At 37.8% G+C, this 17291-nt stretch overlaps 2 long non-coding RNA genes across 3 annotated transcripts in view; both read left to right on the top strand.

Annotated features, from left to right (window-relative positions):
• The first annotated feature begins 1939 nt into the window (after positions 1–1939).
• Positions 1940–13267, top strand: LOC140622378 (uncharacterized). The gene is made up of 3 exons (XR_012022144.1): positions 1940–2036; positions 7222–7313; positions 12581–13267. It is a non-coding gene; the product is annotated as an uncharacterized lncRNA (long non-coding RNA).
• Positions 13268–13352: 85 nt separating this feature from the next.
• The window catches only part of LOC140622377 (uncharacterized), a 28829-nt gene continuing 24890 nt past the window's right edge, over positions 13353–17291 (top strand). The window contains exons 1-3 of one of the 2 annotated variants that reach the window (XR_012022143.1): positions 13353–13992; positions 15243–15373; positions 16420–16689. This is a non-coding gene — a long non-coding RNA (uncharacterized lncRNA). Of the gene's footprint in view, positions 13993–15242; positions 15374–15935; positions 16690–17291 lie in introns of both variants that reach the window. The other variant, XR_012022142.1, reaches the window with a different exon arrangement.

Raw genomic sequence — 17291 nt, 5'->3', positions numbered from 1 at the left:
TTGAATAATTACCAAGGAGTGCAGTTTCCAGATTGTATGGTAAAGGTGTCTTTAGTTTTGTAAGAACCACCAAATTGTCTCCCAAGTGGTTGTACCATTTTTCATTTCCACCAACAATGAATGAATGTTCATGTTCTTCACAACCTTGTCAGCTTTTGTTATTGTCTGTTCTGGATTTTGGCCACTGCAATAGGTGTGTGGAGGCATCTCATTGTTTCCATATGCATTGTCCTAATGAAATATGATGCTGAGCATTTTTTCCTATGCTTATTTGATATCCCTGTATCTTATTTGGTGAGATATCTGTTAAGGTCTTTGGCCCACTCTTTAATTGAATTCTTTCCTCTACTTACTGTTGAGTTTTAAGAGTTATTTTGTGTGTATTTCAGATAACAGTTCCCTTATCAGATGTGTCTTTTGTAAATATTTTCTCCCAGTCTATGACTTGTCTTCTCATTGTCTTGACATTGTCTTTCACAGACCAGAAGTTTCTCATTTTAATGAAGTCCAGAAATCAATTATTTCTTTCATTTGGTAAAATGACATGCTATTGGTGTCATATCTAAAAGGTCATCATCCTACCCAAGGTCATCAAGTTTTCTTCCACGTTATATTCTAGAGTTATAGATTTGCATTTTATATTTAAGTCTATGATCTATTTTGAGTTAGTTTTTGTGAAAGATGCAAGGCCTGGGTCTAGATTCTTTTTATTGCATGTGGAAGTCCAGTTTTTCCAGCACCATTTGTTGTCCATTGTGTTGTCTTTGCTCCTTTGTCAAAGGTCATTTGACTATATTTATGAGGGTCTGTTTCTAGGCTCTCTATTCTATTGCACTGATTTAGTTGTCTATTCTTTTGCCAGTGTCACCCTATCTTGATAATTGTAGCTTTGTAGTAAATCTTGAAGTCAGATATCATCAGCTTTCCAAATTTGTTCCTCTCTTTATATTGCCTGGGGTATGCTGGGTCTTTTGCCTCTCTGTATAAACTTTAGAATCGGTTGGTCAGTACTCACAAAATAATATTGCTGGGAGTTTGATTGGAATAACATTGAATCAATAGGCTACTTTAGGAAGCATTGGCCCATGGAGCCAAATAAGACCTGTGTCTGCCTGTTGCATGTGGAGCATTTTGGAGCCCACAGACTGGGGACTAGAGCAAAGTTGAAGACTGGGCAAAGGTGGAGGGTGGCTTTAGGCACTGGGGTGGTAGAGATAAAGCCAGTGAGGAAAACCCTTGACCTTGTGGGCCTGTGGCTCTAGTGGCCCCTGAAACTTCATGACACATAGGTAGGTTTTCCCTCCCTATGTGCTCACTGTGATGTTGAAGGTCCTGGCTTGTGAGATGGAGGTGCTAAGCCTACTCATGCATCTGTCTCTTGGCCAAGCCTCTAGTCATGCCTGTGACTCAATATCTGATCCCACACTCTGAGCTGAGTGGGCCCACAATGGGTGTGGATGAGGTGCAGGGGGATGGGGAAGATGAATGGGCCTGAGCAAGGATGAGTAACAAGTGATGCTCATCACCCCACTGCACTGGGCAGAGCCACAGTGCTGTTCACAAGTGCATAGACTAGGATGCTGTGGGGGTGGGGGTTTGGAGGAGAGGATGCTGGAACCACCCCAGGTGTCTGGGTTGCTGACTCCAGGAAACAACTGTGGGAGAGGCTCTGGAAGAGCTTATTAAGAGCCTACCATCTCTCCTTTGATGTGTGGGAAGAGCTATTCTGGAAAGCATCTTACAGCATAGGGAAGGACATTACCAATCATTCTTTACATCCTGCTTGTGTAAATATATAAAGCAAACCCAGAATGAATCATCTGTGGAAGAGCTGCTTTATTTTCCAAGGTTAATTCAGTTGTCAGTAGATGGAAAACAAAGCAAGACTGATTCTATCTTCACCTTTCCCCCTTTGGAGGTTCTTATGCTGTTGCCATAGCAACTCAGTCCACAGATTCGATGATAATTAAAACTAAACAGGGCAGCATGTTTACCTACTGGAACTGGGAAGTAAATCCTGAAGAGTACAAAGAAAGGTAAATACCAAACCGGTAGCCAAAAGAATAAAAACAGTTGGGCAACTTGCTCCATTTGGGAGACATATTGAAGCTAAATTGTTTAAGGATTTAATAGCTAATGCTGCAAAAATAATTCTTGTCAACCACAATCTGAATCAATAAAATATTTTTACTCAACTCAAAAATATTGTATGGGGTTTGGGGAATGGTTTTTTTTTGTTGTTGTTGTTGTTTACAAAAGTAGATGCCACTATGCCATTTATTACCTTTTTGAAAGATATAGACGTACAGACTCTAAACAAGAAAAAGTCTGCATTCACTCTCCTTACTTGTAATTTCCAACCAATGCTAATGACTCTAATCCCTTCTCTAAAAACAAGCAAATAAACAGAGCACTCACTTTTCACAATTTCTGTGTGGGGTGTGTGTAGTGTGTGTGTATAAACATATGTAGCAGAACTCCTGAACCTCGTGTTGGCACTAGATCATTCTTTGCTTTGGACTGCTATCCATGTTTAGTGGCACCTTGGCCTCTACCCTGCAGATGCTAGTAGGATAATCCTCTCAGAGCTGTGCCAAAAATAACTGTATGCAGATCTTATCAACTGAGTCTCTTTTCCTAGACCAATCTTCTTTGACCTCATTTTATTTATCCTCCATTCACACTTCAGTGCGTATGGGTCTCCTGCAAAGAGGACTGGATTCCCTCCCACAGCTGAAATAGTAACAGGCCAGGGAAAGCTCCCCAGTACCATGCTACGGGGGCATCATGCCTTATAGTTGCATATTCAAGAATTTTAAAACTCACAAAGGAGTTGGTGCCTTATACCCTCACAGCACATCTATATGTACAAGAGGAGCTGGAAGTTGTCCTAACCAAACTGAGTTTGCTGTGATCTGAAGAATGGCAGAAATTCTCACTTTGGAGAATCAAAATTTTTTTTCAAAATTAAGCCAGCCTCTAGCAGATTGCTGATAAGAATATAAATTGGTACAACTTCTGTAAAGGGTCATTTGGAAATATAGATATCACAACTGCAAGTGCATATGCCCTTTGATCTCACAATTCTATACAGCATTCTCTTAATATTCTTGTATACATGTAAAAATATGTATTTACAAAGACTCTCTCTCTTTTTAAAAAAATATATATATATATTTATTCATGAGAGATACAGAGATAGAGGCAGAGACAGACAGAGGGAGAAGCAGGCTTCCTGTGGGGAGCCTGATGTGGGACTTGATACCAGGACCCTGGAGTCACAACTTCAGCCAAAGGCAGATGCTCTACCACTGAGCCACCCAGGGGTCCCATATTTACAAAGAAGCATTGCTTGTGATAGTAAAATATGGGGGTCAGCCTAAATATTCCCAATGGGACTGCCTAAGTAAACAAATTATAATGTGTAAAGGTAACCAAATCACATTTCATTGTATACCCATTCATGAATTTTAAATTATGTGAATATATCAATCATGCAAAAATGAAATATAGAGTAATAGCCAGTATCTTCTAAGAATAAAAAGGGAATACCTAATTATATAGCAAAAACCTGGGAATATTGATGTCATTTAAAAAAATTTTTTAAGATTTATTTATTTATTAAAGAGAGAATATGCCTGAGAAGAGGGAGGGGCAGAGGGAGAGGGAGAGAGAACCTCATGCAGACTACTTGCTGAGCACAGAGCCCGACATGGGGCTGGATCTCACAACCCATAAGATCCCAACCTGAGCCAAAACCAAGAGTCAGCTGACTGAACCACCCAGGCTTCCCTGATGTCATTTTAATTTAAAATGCATTAGCTTCGACATTAATGGAACTGGAGGGTATTATGCTGAGTGAAATAAGTCAATGGAGAAGGACAATCATCATAGGGTTTCACTCATACAGGGGGTATAAGAAATAGTGAAAGGGATTAAAAGGGAAAGGAGAGAAAATGAGTGGGAATATGAGGGAGGGAGACAAACCATGAGAGACTCCTAAATCTGGGAAATGAACAAGGGATAGTGGAAGGGAAGGTGGGCAGAGGGATGGAGTGACTCAGTGACGGGCAACGAGGGGTGCACTTGATGAGATGAGCCCTGGGTGTTATATACTATATGTTTTCAAATCAAACTTAAATAAAAACAAATGAAAATAAATTTTTTAAATAAAATATATTTTATCTCAATGTATATGAAACAGAAAGTAAAATTACTTCTTGAAAACCATTGTTTTAAATATTTTATTTATTTATTCATGAGAGACACACAGAGAGAGAGGGGCAGAGATACAGGCAGAAGGAGAAGTAGGCTCCACATAGGGAGCCCCATGTGGGACTTGATCCCGGGTCCCCAGGATCACAACCTGGGCTGAAGTTGGCGCTAACCCGCTGAGCCACCCGAGCTGCCCTGAAAACCATTTTCAACTGGATCAGTTAAAATACGGATGGGAAGCACACTTACCAACTTTCAATGTTCTTTTCCTAGTGTGTTTCTTTCGTTAGTGTTATTATCTTGGGAGACAGTAGAAATGAAAGGACTTCAGAGGATCAGCAAAGTCTGAGTACCAGTTGGTCCACCTTTGCCAGTAGTTGATTTTCTTTGTTTTTATTTTTGTTTTTGCTTTGAGAGGTACAAGATTGTTCTTACAAGCATGCAGTAATATTTCTTTGTGATTTTAACTTGTTTTTCTCTAAAGACTAACAGTGTTAAATAAATTTATCTCCTATATCACTTTTTTTGTTTCATTTTTACTTTTATTGTTTTGTTATGTCTGTTTTGTTTGTTTGTTTGTTACAATTTGGGAGTTCTTTCCATATTCTCTTACCAGTTGTTTATCAGGGATATAGTTTGGAAATATGTTCTCTCGGTCTGTGACTCCTTTTAGTATTTATTTTCATAAAACTTGAAGAGCAGATATTTTTTTAATGGGTTAATAAAATTTGTTTCTTTTATGGTTCATTTATATTATATTCTTGATAAGAAATGTTTAACCCAAAATCATCAAGATTCTATTCATTTTTGTAAATAAAGTTTCTAATTTTAGGCTTTTCATTGAAGTCCCTGATCCAATTTTAGTTCATTTTTATGTAATGTGAGGCACGAATATTCATTGACTTTTTAGCTGTACTCTTTTGCATCATATTTTGCAGTGACTGTGTTTGGGATTACAGTATACATCCTTGATTCTTCAAAGATTTTTAGAGTTCATACTGTGAGAGATCTTCACAAATAATACCTTTACTTCTTATAAATATAATAATCTAGGACTAGTAAGGTTCCATTTATTTTGCCTGCATTGTTATGCTTCAGTTGCCATATATATTACATGTTCATTTCACATAAACTTCAAACACAATGTCAACTTTTTTGCTTTTATACTCATGTGTTTTAAAGAAGAGAAACAACAGTTAATTTTTACATGTATCATATGTTCCCATTTTCATTGTTATTCATGTTTTCTGGAAAATGCAACTTTTTATCTAGCTTTATTTTTCTTCAGCCTAACTTCTCTTTAGGATTTCTTAGACTATAGTTATTCTGTTGACAAATTCTTCATTGTTTTGAATGAGATATAAGCTCTTTTTCATATCTTTATTCTTCTGCATGGTACACATACTTTTTCTTTCTATCTACTTTCTATAGTTCACCTTGGTCTTCATCAATGTAACTCTTTTGGTCCCAAGGTAATTAGTGTAATTTTATTTATTTTACTTTCAGATTACTCAGTGACTTGAGCATATCAAGTATATATTTCACAAAAAATAAGTTATTATTTTCACAATTTTATTTTCTATTCTAGTTTTTCTTCCCCTTATGGAACTGCAGTGTTGAACAACTTGATATTGTCACATAGATCACCGAGGCTTTATGTTTTTTAAGTCTTTTATACATTTTCCTGTCTTCAAGTTGAATAATTTCTATCTTAAAATTTACTGACTTTTCTTATTCTTCTTCATTCTGGTGTTAAGCACACCTACAGACTTTAGTTTTTTGTATTATTTGATTCTCAAATTTCATTAGTTTCTTTACCTTTCTCTACTGAAATCTCATATTTGTTTCCTCATCAAGACCATATTTTTCTTCAAGTCTTTGAATATTTTCCATTAATTATTTAAACAAATTTAGAATAGCCATAATAAAATTTTAATGTCTCCACATTGATTTCCTTAGATAATTCATTACAACCTATTTTCTTTATGTCCTTGAGCATAGTTATAATAGATATCTTTAAATTTATATTCATTGATCCTAGCATCTGGGACATGTCTCATTTATTCTGCCTTGACTGACTTTTCTCTTTCCTGTGATTTACTTTTTCTTTCTTTTATTTGATGTTTATTAATTTTGGATTAGACCCCCCAGGTAATGTGAATGACACCTTGTAGAGATCAGATTCTGTTATATTCCTTCAAAGAGTGTTTATTTATTTTTTTCCTTGATAACAAGCTTTTACCTCAGCTGGACCCAGCTCCAAATTCTGTCTTTCCACAATCATCAGAAACTAACACCTGCTATGTCCCTTTAGCGTTTTCTGGATTATTTGGAGTCTATTCTATATAAACTTAGTTAAGGGTACAACCAATGATTTGGCCAGAAATTAGACAGAATTTGTTGTTACTCTCTTCTTTGGCTAGCTTCTGAATAGAATTTATCCTCTAATTTTCAAACTGCTGTGGTCCCTCCTACTTTGTGCTCTTATTTCTCAGCCAGTAAAACTGTAGGTTTTAACCAGGACTGGAGCACGCCACATGAGAACAATTATGGTCTGCCCTCAGGCATTAAGCCACAAACTTGGAAACTTACTCAGTGTTATGATCTTCTTTCAAATGTCAACTTCCTTTCTACTTGCTTTAGATGGCTTTCCTTTGGATTTTTTTTTTTCATTTTTTCCCCAAGAGTTTATCATTACTATTTGAGGGTAAGTTAGTCCAACACGAGTTACTCTGCTATTATATGAGGCAGAAATTTTTATGGTGTTTTATTTTTTAGGGAAGAATATTCTACTACCAAGAGTATTATTAAAGAGTTTGTTTTAAGAAAGATAGTAAAGGAGAAAAGTGATGATTTCCTAATGACAAATAATGTAGCAGCAGAGTGCAATGATAATTTTGTAAACAGAATTGACTTTTTATTTATCTAAATTTACTTCTGTAATACATAATCCATGAATATTCCAAATGTGTTTTTTTGTTTATTTGTTTTTTGTTTTTTTTTTAGAGAGGTTGGAAAATAGGTCTGTACTTCTTAAAAGTGTATAGAGTAAGGGGCTATTGCAGAAGAAAGCTATGGCAACTGGACTAGGAATGAAGGTAAGTTCTTCAATAAATTAAAGAAAGGAGAATTAAAGAAAACAATTTTATTTATTTCAGCCCTCCATTGAATTTCTCATTTTGCATAAGCAGTCACATAGAAAATTAATTTAATACATGATTAAAATTTTGAAATATTTCTAATTGTTTTGTTCTTCACTGATTCCTAAAGTGTTTTATGATAATAAAATTCATGGTTATAACTATCATTACTATGCATAAGATGAAAATAGGTGGGTTTTTTTTTGCACTATCCAGAAATTACATACAGTCTCCTAATCCTCCTAAGGCAGTTATTAGAAATATGCCTGTACATTGTCAAAGTGTGTCTGCCTTGATATAACAATAATTATTCTTCTCTCCTGTGACATAAGTTTTAGATTTAGTCAATGGAATGTGAATGTAATAACTTTCAGATTCCTCCTATTCAATTAATACTTGAAAATATTTTATATTTATAAAGCAGAAAATTTACCATTTCTTTTGGTAGGATGACAAATTCTTCTGACGTTCTAAAATATAAAAACAGTGCATACATTTTATCTCAGAAAAATAATATATGTGGAATATTGTAGTAAATTTCTATTTATTTAAAATTCTCTTTAAAAAGTATCGGGGTGGGAGAGGAGTATCAGGGGATATATCACAGCATTTGATGTTTCTAAGACCCTGCAAAATCTTGACTATTAGACAAATCACTGCTTCTCAACCTGCCAGTTCTCACAGATTCTCAATTGTATAAGATCTACTGAAAATAGGGCTGAAAAAAAAAATGGGCTGAGACATCAATATTTTTACATTTTTCCATGGTGACAATGTGCATACAAAATTGACATTACTGTCAATTACTGACAAAGTTCACCAAATAGAGATGCTTATTCCATCTTGATTGTTAAGTTGTTTTTCTGGTAATCTTCATTTAACATACACAACTGTTAACAATTTAATCCCACTCATCCTGGAAAAGTTTGTGTTTGATCCTTGTTTGATAAAATATAATAAAATAGCATTTAAAATTCCAAATTTAGTATGAAATAATACAGTAAAGCTACAATGCCTGGAGATACAGACATGCAAGGGAGTAAATATAATCTCACTGAATCTTTCCAATAACATTATGAAGTGAGTGGATTATTATTGCCATTTTACAGGTGAGAAAACCAAGGCACCAAGTAGCAAAGTAACTTGCCCAAGGCTACAAGGAAACAAGAAACTAAAAATGAACCCAGACAGTCTGGCTTTAGAGTCCCTGCTTCTCCACTTACATCTATACTTTTATATATGTATAGCAACATTTTCCAGTAAAAAAATAATCCTCCAGGAACATCTATTCCAAATATTCCTCTTCCTCTGGGTCTCATAACTCCTGAATTGTTTTCTTTTACTACCTCTTAAGGTAACCAAGGGGGAGTGTTTTTACTTTTTTTTTCCCCAAGGAGAGTCCCTGAAGTCATGGTTCTTCTCATTTCTATATGATAACTTTTACCTCCTCACCATGTGTACATGGTTCACCAACAGTTCCTTGAAACACTTTCTATTCTTGGCCAACATGAATGTAGCAGATGCTTCAGGTCCCTGCCCATGTTCCCTTAGCCCACCCAGAACTTACCTATAGCTCTGGAGGATAGTTTCCAAATACACCTATGGTGTCATTTGTTATGAACCTATGTCTTCTGCCTAAGGGCAGTCCATGGGTGCAGGAGCATCTAGATGTACATAAGAGGTGGAAAAGAAGTGACAGGGAGCCAATGTTCCATAAAACAATCCCCTACCATAGATAGAGTGATGGAGAATAGTAGGTAAAGACTCCAGTGTCCTTGCCCCTCAGTAGGATAGCTCTGAGTTGTGTTTTATACATTCTCTTGGATGTTGTCCAGTGATATCTCTCTACTCTGTGGCCAATAGCAGTCAGTCACTCAATAATGAACCCCTTACTGGCCATCCTCCCTTTCCTGAATGATTTCCCTGTTCCCTCTGTGTGTTTCCTGGGATCACATTCAGATAAAATGCATGAACCAAAAATTCTTGATTCAGGCTCATCTCTTGGGAAAACTCAAACCAAGATGAGAGGGGAGCCCTCTTCCTCTTCTCTCTTCAAGGTCCTTGTTGCTTTTTCTCCACCTCCTAAGGGAGCTCTACTTCCTCTTCCCATCTCTTAGAGGATGGTATGCTCAGGATAGACAATTATGTGGATCCTAGTCTCATCTTACTTCCAGACGATCTCATTTTTTTCAAGATCTTAAATGGTTATCTATGTATCAACTGTGCAAAAATCATTAACTCTAGCTCACATGCCTCTCCTGTTATACCACTATCTTTTCAGTCATTTATTCCACAGTATTTATCACTCTGTGGCTGGCACCATTCCAGACTATAAGATCTTCAAACACAGAACCTACCTCAAGGGGCTCATGTCTCAGGTGGGAGAGATAAAACACCAACAAAGTATAACTGACAAGATTAGTGAGCATAATGGAAATAAAATGGAAATAATGCCAGAGATTCATGAAGATGAAAGAGAGCTTTAGTAAAGATGGGCTAGGAAGGCCTTCGCACACAACACTTTAGATGAAACCTGAGTTAACATTCCCCCATTGAACTCCTCCGTCAGGTATCAGATTGCCTTCTGGAGAGCTCTGTGTCTGCCTATCTGTCCCTCAGATTTGAAGGCCAGTAGTTTGCCCAGTGACCTCACTTCTCTGAAGGATCTAAGAACATTCTTCAATTTTTCAGATTGTTCAACTTCTCACTTGTTGTTAAGGAGTAGTAACTTCCACGGTCCTACACACCAGGCTAGAAACCAAGTCTCTGATTCAGTTTTGATTTTTATACTCCTTCATAGATTAACCTTTACTCAAGTAAAGGAATGCAACTTTAAAATATGGACTCACTGTGTTTTTAAATGCTGTTATTAAAGAGCTATGAAATGCATGCACAGGTTTCTTGGTTGTGTTTTTATTTTGTTTTCTGGTATAGTATATGTGATTTGAAAAAACCATGCAATTTAGTATTTATTAGTCTTGGCATTGAATACATATTCCATTGAGCATTATAATTATGTTTATAGCCAACATTGAAGAGTAACTTATAGGACTTTATCCAGCATCATCTTATAAAATATGTATAAAATTTATTTTTCTTTTTTAGAGTCTTTACACACATAGAATCAAACCATAGCAGAAATGGAGGATATATAATCTGGATCCCATCTGAAACTTGATTCTGTTTATGAGGCAGCTTTTCTTCAAAACAGGCATCAAATTAATCAGAAATATTGATGATAATTATGTTAATTTTAGAAAGAGGTTTAGTAAAGGAGAACATTTCTTATTTTGGGGGACTATTACATCTTAAAGGATAGTGCTGCTATAGAGCCCTCTGTCCAGGGAAAAAGGAGAATCTTCCATACCAGGCCACTCAGCTGTAGATTTAATTCAAGTCAAAGGAACTTCTCTGAAAAAGTAGTTCCCAATTATACTATCTCTTTAAAAGCTTTTGTCTCATTTAGCCAGAACCTGAGTTGAAATAATGTATCCCCAAAAGTAGTTTAAAAAAATAAAAAGAAAACTTCTGTGCAATATGTAAAGAAATCAGACTATTGATTTACTTAGAGTCTCTTAAAAGTGACGGCCGTATGTGGGTACATCATTATTGACTTCCCCCAAAATATCTTTGTACTTAAAAGGCAAGATGCAAGTTGATGTCCTCAATCTTTAACCTCACATTGCTCTCCTTTTTCCTTGATGCTCTCTCTCTCTCTCTCTCTCTCATATGCACACGTACATACACACACACACAAACTAGAAAATGTAATCAAACTTCATCCCCTGTGCATCTTATATTAATTGTTCAGAAGTGGTAAAGAAAAAGAAACAAAGTTTATATGGTGATCACTGAATTATTTAGATTAAAACGCACATTATTTTCTAATTATATTGTGTTAAATTTAATTAATAATCTAATTTAATTTTATTGTGTTATTGTATTCTTGGCTATATAAGATAAATGCAATGCACTGATTTCCACCTAAAGTCCTTAATTATGTATTCATAGTGAATACATATGCAATGTGTCTTTTAAAATATTTGCGTCATCCAAAGAATTCAGATGTTTTTAATTTTTTTTTAATTTTCCATATAAAAGATTTAAAAACCTGAGAATAGATTAGGCTAAGATTCTGTCTAGAATAAAGCTTGGGTGTAAGAGTAGTTATATTATCAACCTACAGACAAAACATAAAAAGTTCAGGGTGAAATTCTCTATTATTATTAAAGTTGCAAAATTTTATGTCACAAAAATATTTCCCTAAAGCATATAATGGGTAAAATTATCTTTCTGGTTGATGCTACCCTTTGATGAATATACCATAAAATATGTAAATGCAATTTAATATACAAAACCAAAAAATAGAATATTAGTTCACTTACACGTATTAACATTTTTCTCTAAGACTATTTTTTGCATATAGTTATATTTTTATTTTGTTTTAGGCTATAAAGTCAGTTGCAATACTACTTAAACATACCATAAAATAACAATTGTTAAAGTAAAAGTATTTGTCATTAAGAAAAATTTTTGCAGAACATCATGTATTATTAAACCAAATATTTCTTTAGGCTCATGATGTGAACTTCTTGGTAAGTTATCATTTATAACAGGAGAACATATCCAGAAAATTCCTCTCCAGTGATTTTTTTCTCACTAATTAATTACAGAGTTAAATGCTGATGCAATTGGAATATTTCCTACTCACATATATTTCCCCAAGTGTAGCTTAACAATATTTACTTCAGTCACTCATTTAAATAGCTCATATCCCAACAAATTCAAATTCAGACACAACACACTAAGCTGCTTATTGTTTATAGCTTTCTTATTGATTGATTGATTGATTGATTGATTGACTTATGCAATATCTACCTTCAGAAAGGCTTCAGGGGAGTTCACATTAACACATAGAGTGTATTAAAGATAAAATATGATTAAAACTCAACTGAGTCTGGAGATTGGGCTCTTCTTCCACTTGTGTGTCCTTATGTGTTCCTTGTATGTCACACAATGTTTGTCAAACACCCTTATTCTTTGAGGGGGAAAAAAAGACCTATTGAAGAGAATCCAATCTTATCTAGCAACATAGTGCTGAATGTTCTAGAATTTCAACCATGGGAATTCTGACCACTTGTGGGTCTGTACTTTGGGCAGTTTTGCATCTGGACAATGTTTTACATGAGACCTCCTAACAATTCTTTTATTATACCTCTTTGTAGACTGTTACTTTTGAAAGTGAAGATGCCATCTTCCTAATCACAAACTCACACAGAAGACAAAAGAAATAACATTTGTGATGCTACTATTGTGGGAGCTTGGTAAATGCCCACTGAAATGCTAAAATATTCCTTGCTGTGGGCCAGGCATACAATGGCCACCCAAGATAAATGCCCATAAACACCATAGCAGGGCAGGAGGAAGCCCATGCCTTGGGCCAGCCCACCACCTCATATATTGTCTCACAGAGCTATTCAAATGGAGCCTAACCTAGGATCATTTATGGTTACATACAACTACTTGATTTGTTCTGTACCACAGCATCTAAAAGTATAATCAATGAAACTATATTCAAAATTTTTCTGATAAAAGTCTGTTACTTCAGCAAATATACTTGCTTCATGAATGTGTAGTTTTATTCCAGATCTCAAAAGACACACAATGAAAATTTTCACAGGATGCAAATTTTCCATCTTGACAAATCAGTGATATTCCTTTCTCTTTCCCAAAACTGGTAACATGAGTAAAGCCCAGAAAACTTCATTAGATCTTTGTGTTTGCCCTGCATTCTATTCTGTTCCTTCATCCTTGCAGACCTCCAGTCAATGGTTATTCACCAGGCACTTAGAATGTGCCAGAGCAGGACTGGCCCCAGAAATATAAAACCCAACAGGACTTAACTCAGTGTAGGTGCTCATGAAACTCCAGGTCCATCCGGGGAGAAAGTCTAAACAAGGAAGTAAAAATAAATACAGACATAATTAGAAACTGTGATGTGTGTTATAAAAGCCATAAGCAGCTCTGAGACAGAGAATATAAGAAGGATGAGAGCAGGGGTATAGAGTGAGCCCCATAAGCCCCTTGGAGGGTGGGCTCAGGAATGCACAGGGCATTCCCCAACAGAGAAGGAAGCTAGAAGAAGAGCTCAGGGATTAGGAAAGGAAAGTGACTTCTAATTGTGATTCTGGGCTGTCAGCCTCTGATTTCTTTGCTCACACTGTGGCTATGCAGCTCGGAACATAGTGCAGAAAGAATGAGTAAATACTAATAATCTGTTTACCTCGCCTTTTCTTTGCTTGCATGTTTACAATGCACTTCTCGCCCGCTCACATGTTCCAATCCGCCATTTCTCTCTCTTCTGGAAGAATTCACTGGTGCTGACCCAGGACTCATTTTACATTTTACGTCTTTTCTAAACTGATGCCCCTTGGAACCCTGTATAAGAGCTCACCTAATACGGGCAAGGTGCGAACAAAGACTTCAGCCCAAGATCCCCCTGAGTCAATGTCACAGGAGTCTGACATACCCAACTGGGAAAGGAGGCAGTCCAAAGAGCAATGTCCCTCCCAATGCCAGTACAACAGACCAGCACACAGCCTGCCGCCATTTCAGGGACGTTGCTCTACTGATGAAGGTACATTGTTGTTAACTAAGGATTTGCCACCAGTGCTTCCAATCACAGGCAATCTAGGGCCATCAATTCTGCTGTTACTGACAACTTGTCCTCAGACTTTAGGTGTGATATACTCTTATCCCCACCACTGGTGAGAGTTATTTTATTTTTACTATAAATCTGTGTTATAGGCAGAATAACAGCTTTTGAAGATGTCCATGTCTTAATCCCTACATCCTGAGAATATCACCTGACTTGGCAAACCAGAGACTTAGCAGATGTGATTATGTTACGGACCTTGAGATGGGCATATGATGTGGGATTTCCCAATTGGGCCCAATCTAATCAAATGAGTCCTTGAAGCCCAGAGAACCTTTTGTGGCTGTGGTTGGAGAAATCTGTGGCCACAGAAAACAAATCATAAAAACACAGTGTTGCTGGCTTTGGAATTAGAGAGAGGGCGTTTTGTTTTTCATGACATGGTCAGTCCGGTATGGCCAAAAGAGGGGACACGGGAGAGATGCAGGAATACAAAGTTTATTCCACTCACAGGTCCTGGAGGGACAGAGTCACCACATGCCATGAGGGGCCACATTCAGGGAGCACCAAGGGAGCAGACTCAGCCCAACTAGTGGGAGCCCAGAGTGAGGCCCCTGGGACAAGCACCTTTCCTGCGGTCAGGGTGAAGTGCACAAGGCACAAGGGGTCTCCTGGTACATGTGAATCACAGTGTGTGACCAGATCATGGTCAGGAGAAGGCAAAAGGGGAACATTGGCAGGGGCCTCCCTTGCCACATGGGTGCACTGGCCACCTGGGAGGTGTATTCACAGTCGAGGCAGCAAGAAAATATGAAGTTTCACAAACTACAATGGACTTTGTAGGGTCTCAACACCAACAATGCTAATTAGGATGGATAACCCTTGTCACCTGAGTTGTGGAGATAGTGAAGGTGACAGGGACAGCATGCCTCGGTCCCCGGAGGCAAGCTCTGGTAAGGGTGATGACCAGGAAGAGTCCTGATAGGCACATGTTGAGGTTCGGAGCCCACTTTGTACTTTGTAGGAGAAAACTAGAAGCACTGGTCAGGCTCCTCTGGATTAAGAATCTGGGGAAGATTGGGTTATATCAGAAAGACGTTTACCTCTTGGCCTATTCCTTGTCGCTGGGCCTGCACCTGTCCCGAGCAAGTGATGAATATACGGCAGGGGGTATATGGCACTTGATACCTCAGCCTGGTCACTGTCCTCTCCATTGTTTCCTTATGCTGCAGAAGCTGGACCTGCAAGGGATACCCCGCAGGCTCTGGAGATCTGCTGGGCTTGCCATCTCTGCTTATCACCTCTGACGTGACCTTGGGCAATTTACTGAGCCTCTCTGTGCCTCAGCTTTGTCATCTCTAAGGTGGGCATAGCAAGTAGTAGCTACCTTCTATGTTTAAAATGAGAATTAAATAAGTGAATGTTAGAATAATACTAGAATAATAATGGGCATAAAACTGGGACCAGTAAACTAGTGTTGCTATTATGGTTTTTTCTCATGGTAGTTACAGCTTCTGACATTTATCTCCAAGGGAAAAATTCAGAGGAAAAACATGAGCAGCCAATTAAAAGGCATTGATTTAGATGCATGCAATTTTAGGACAGAAAGAACCATGGATACGATCTGATCCCAACTCCTCATTTTCTGAAACTAGGAGAAAATTATTTGTTTTGTACTGAATGCCCTTGGTGAGTTAGCAGCACGACCTGGCTACAGTCAAAAATGGAACTCTGTGCTGGATCAGTGCACTTTCTAGAGTGATGTGACCTCTCCCTGTAGACTCTTCTTTCAGAATCCAAGTGGCAGATTTATTTGAAAACCATCAAGGAAAGTCGAGAGACTAGACCAGGCTGGCAGCGTGTACACTCCGATGGGATATTTTTGCTTACTTTTCTCTCCTATAATTCATTTCTTTAATTTCTAGTTTTCTACCTATGATGGAAAGCAGGAAGAATTACTTACTGCCAACTCCTCCACATTGTAAAGAGGAACTGACTTGTCTATAAAAATCTCATAAATCTCAGCCTAGATAAAGAAAGATCATCTAAGTTATTTATCATCAAAACTCTCAGCCTCCGAAGCCTACTGACTAGTGACCAGTCTGTAAATGTCACAGGACAAGGATGCTGTCATCACCCATTGGGTTCAACACATCTTTGAACTTTTCAGATAAGAAAGACTTTTTAAAACAAAAACATCTCTCAAGGGCTGGCTGGGTGGCTCAGCTGAGTGTCCAACTCTTGACTTTGGCTCAGGTCATGATCTCAGGATTGTAGGATCAAGCCCTCTGCCAGGCTCTGCGCTCTGCTGGGAGTCTGTTCTCTCTCCCCATCTGTCCTTCCCACTCTACCCTCCCTCCCCTCATTCTCAAATCAATCAATCAATCTATTTTTTTAAAATCTCTCCAGAACCAGGACACACAGGAAGACAATTGTGCCAAGAAAATATTTGGAATTAGACGGTCTAATTCTGGCCACTTACCAAGAATGTTCTCAATGGAATGGATAAATAGCTACATGATGAGGATTAAGAGATGCATCAGAATCGCCCTTCAAAAGCCAGAGCTCTCCTTTTGCCTCCAAGGAAATAGGACCTTACTTCCCAGGTACCTAGAAGCCGAGGATGGGAGGAAGTGAGTGAGCACGTGCATGGGGGCCTTCCTGAGTAGGATTCTTGAGGTAAGTGGGGCTTGAATGAAAATATATCTTTTACCCTAGATACACAAATCCCAAACATTAAAGGCCACGATTTCCAGAGCACAGTACTCCTTTGCTTCCCAGGGCATTGCTAAGGTGTTATTTGGTACCCATGCACACACTGTCCAGTTGGTCTGTTTTTTCACTCCTCAGCCCAAGTTGCCTTACTTTTGTTTGGCTGGCTTGGTTAATTCCTATTTGCTTAGGTATACTCCCTCCAAGACAACTTCACTGACCCTCACTGAAGGGGCCTGGGAATCCTTCTACGTGAGACTTCGCCCAAACCACTGTCATGGCAATTGTCACATTGTCATCATTATCTTGTTCTTCTGTGCCTCTGAGCAGTGAAATCCCAGAATGTGGGGGCTGAGCCTTCCATCTTTATTTCCCTGGCACAGAACATACATCCTGGGGGCAAAATAGATCTTCAACTGATGTTTGGAGAAACTTTTAATCAATTAAACTCCAGTCCTTCCTGCTCTCTGCTACCATCAGAGCATTTGCTGACTTCCATACCAACCCTTTATTATCACTTGGAGACAGCATCAGAATTTGAGTGAAGAGAGTGTCATATTCTAAGGATC

The sequence above is a fragment of the Canis lupus genome, chromosome 31 (assembly GCF_048164855.1).
Source record: "Canis lupus baileyi chromosome 31, mCanLup2.hap1, whole genome shotgun sequence".
Classification (NCBI taxonomy): domain Eukaryota; kingdom Metazoa; phylum Chordata; class Mammalia; order Carnivora; family Canidae; genus Canis; species Canis lupus.
This window is presented reverse-complemented; position numbering and strand designations above follow the sequence as displayed.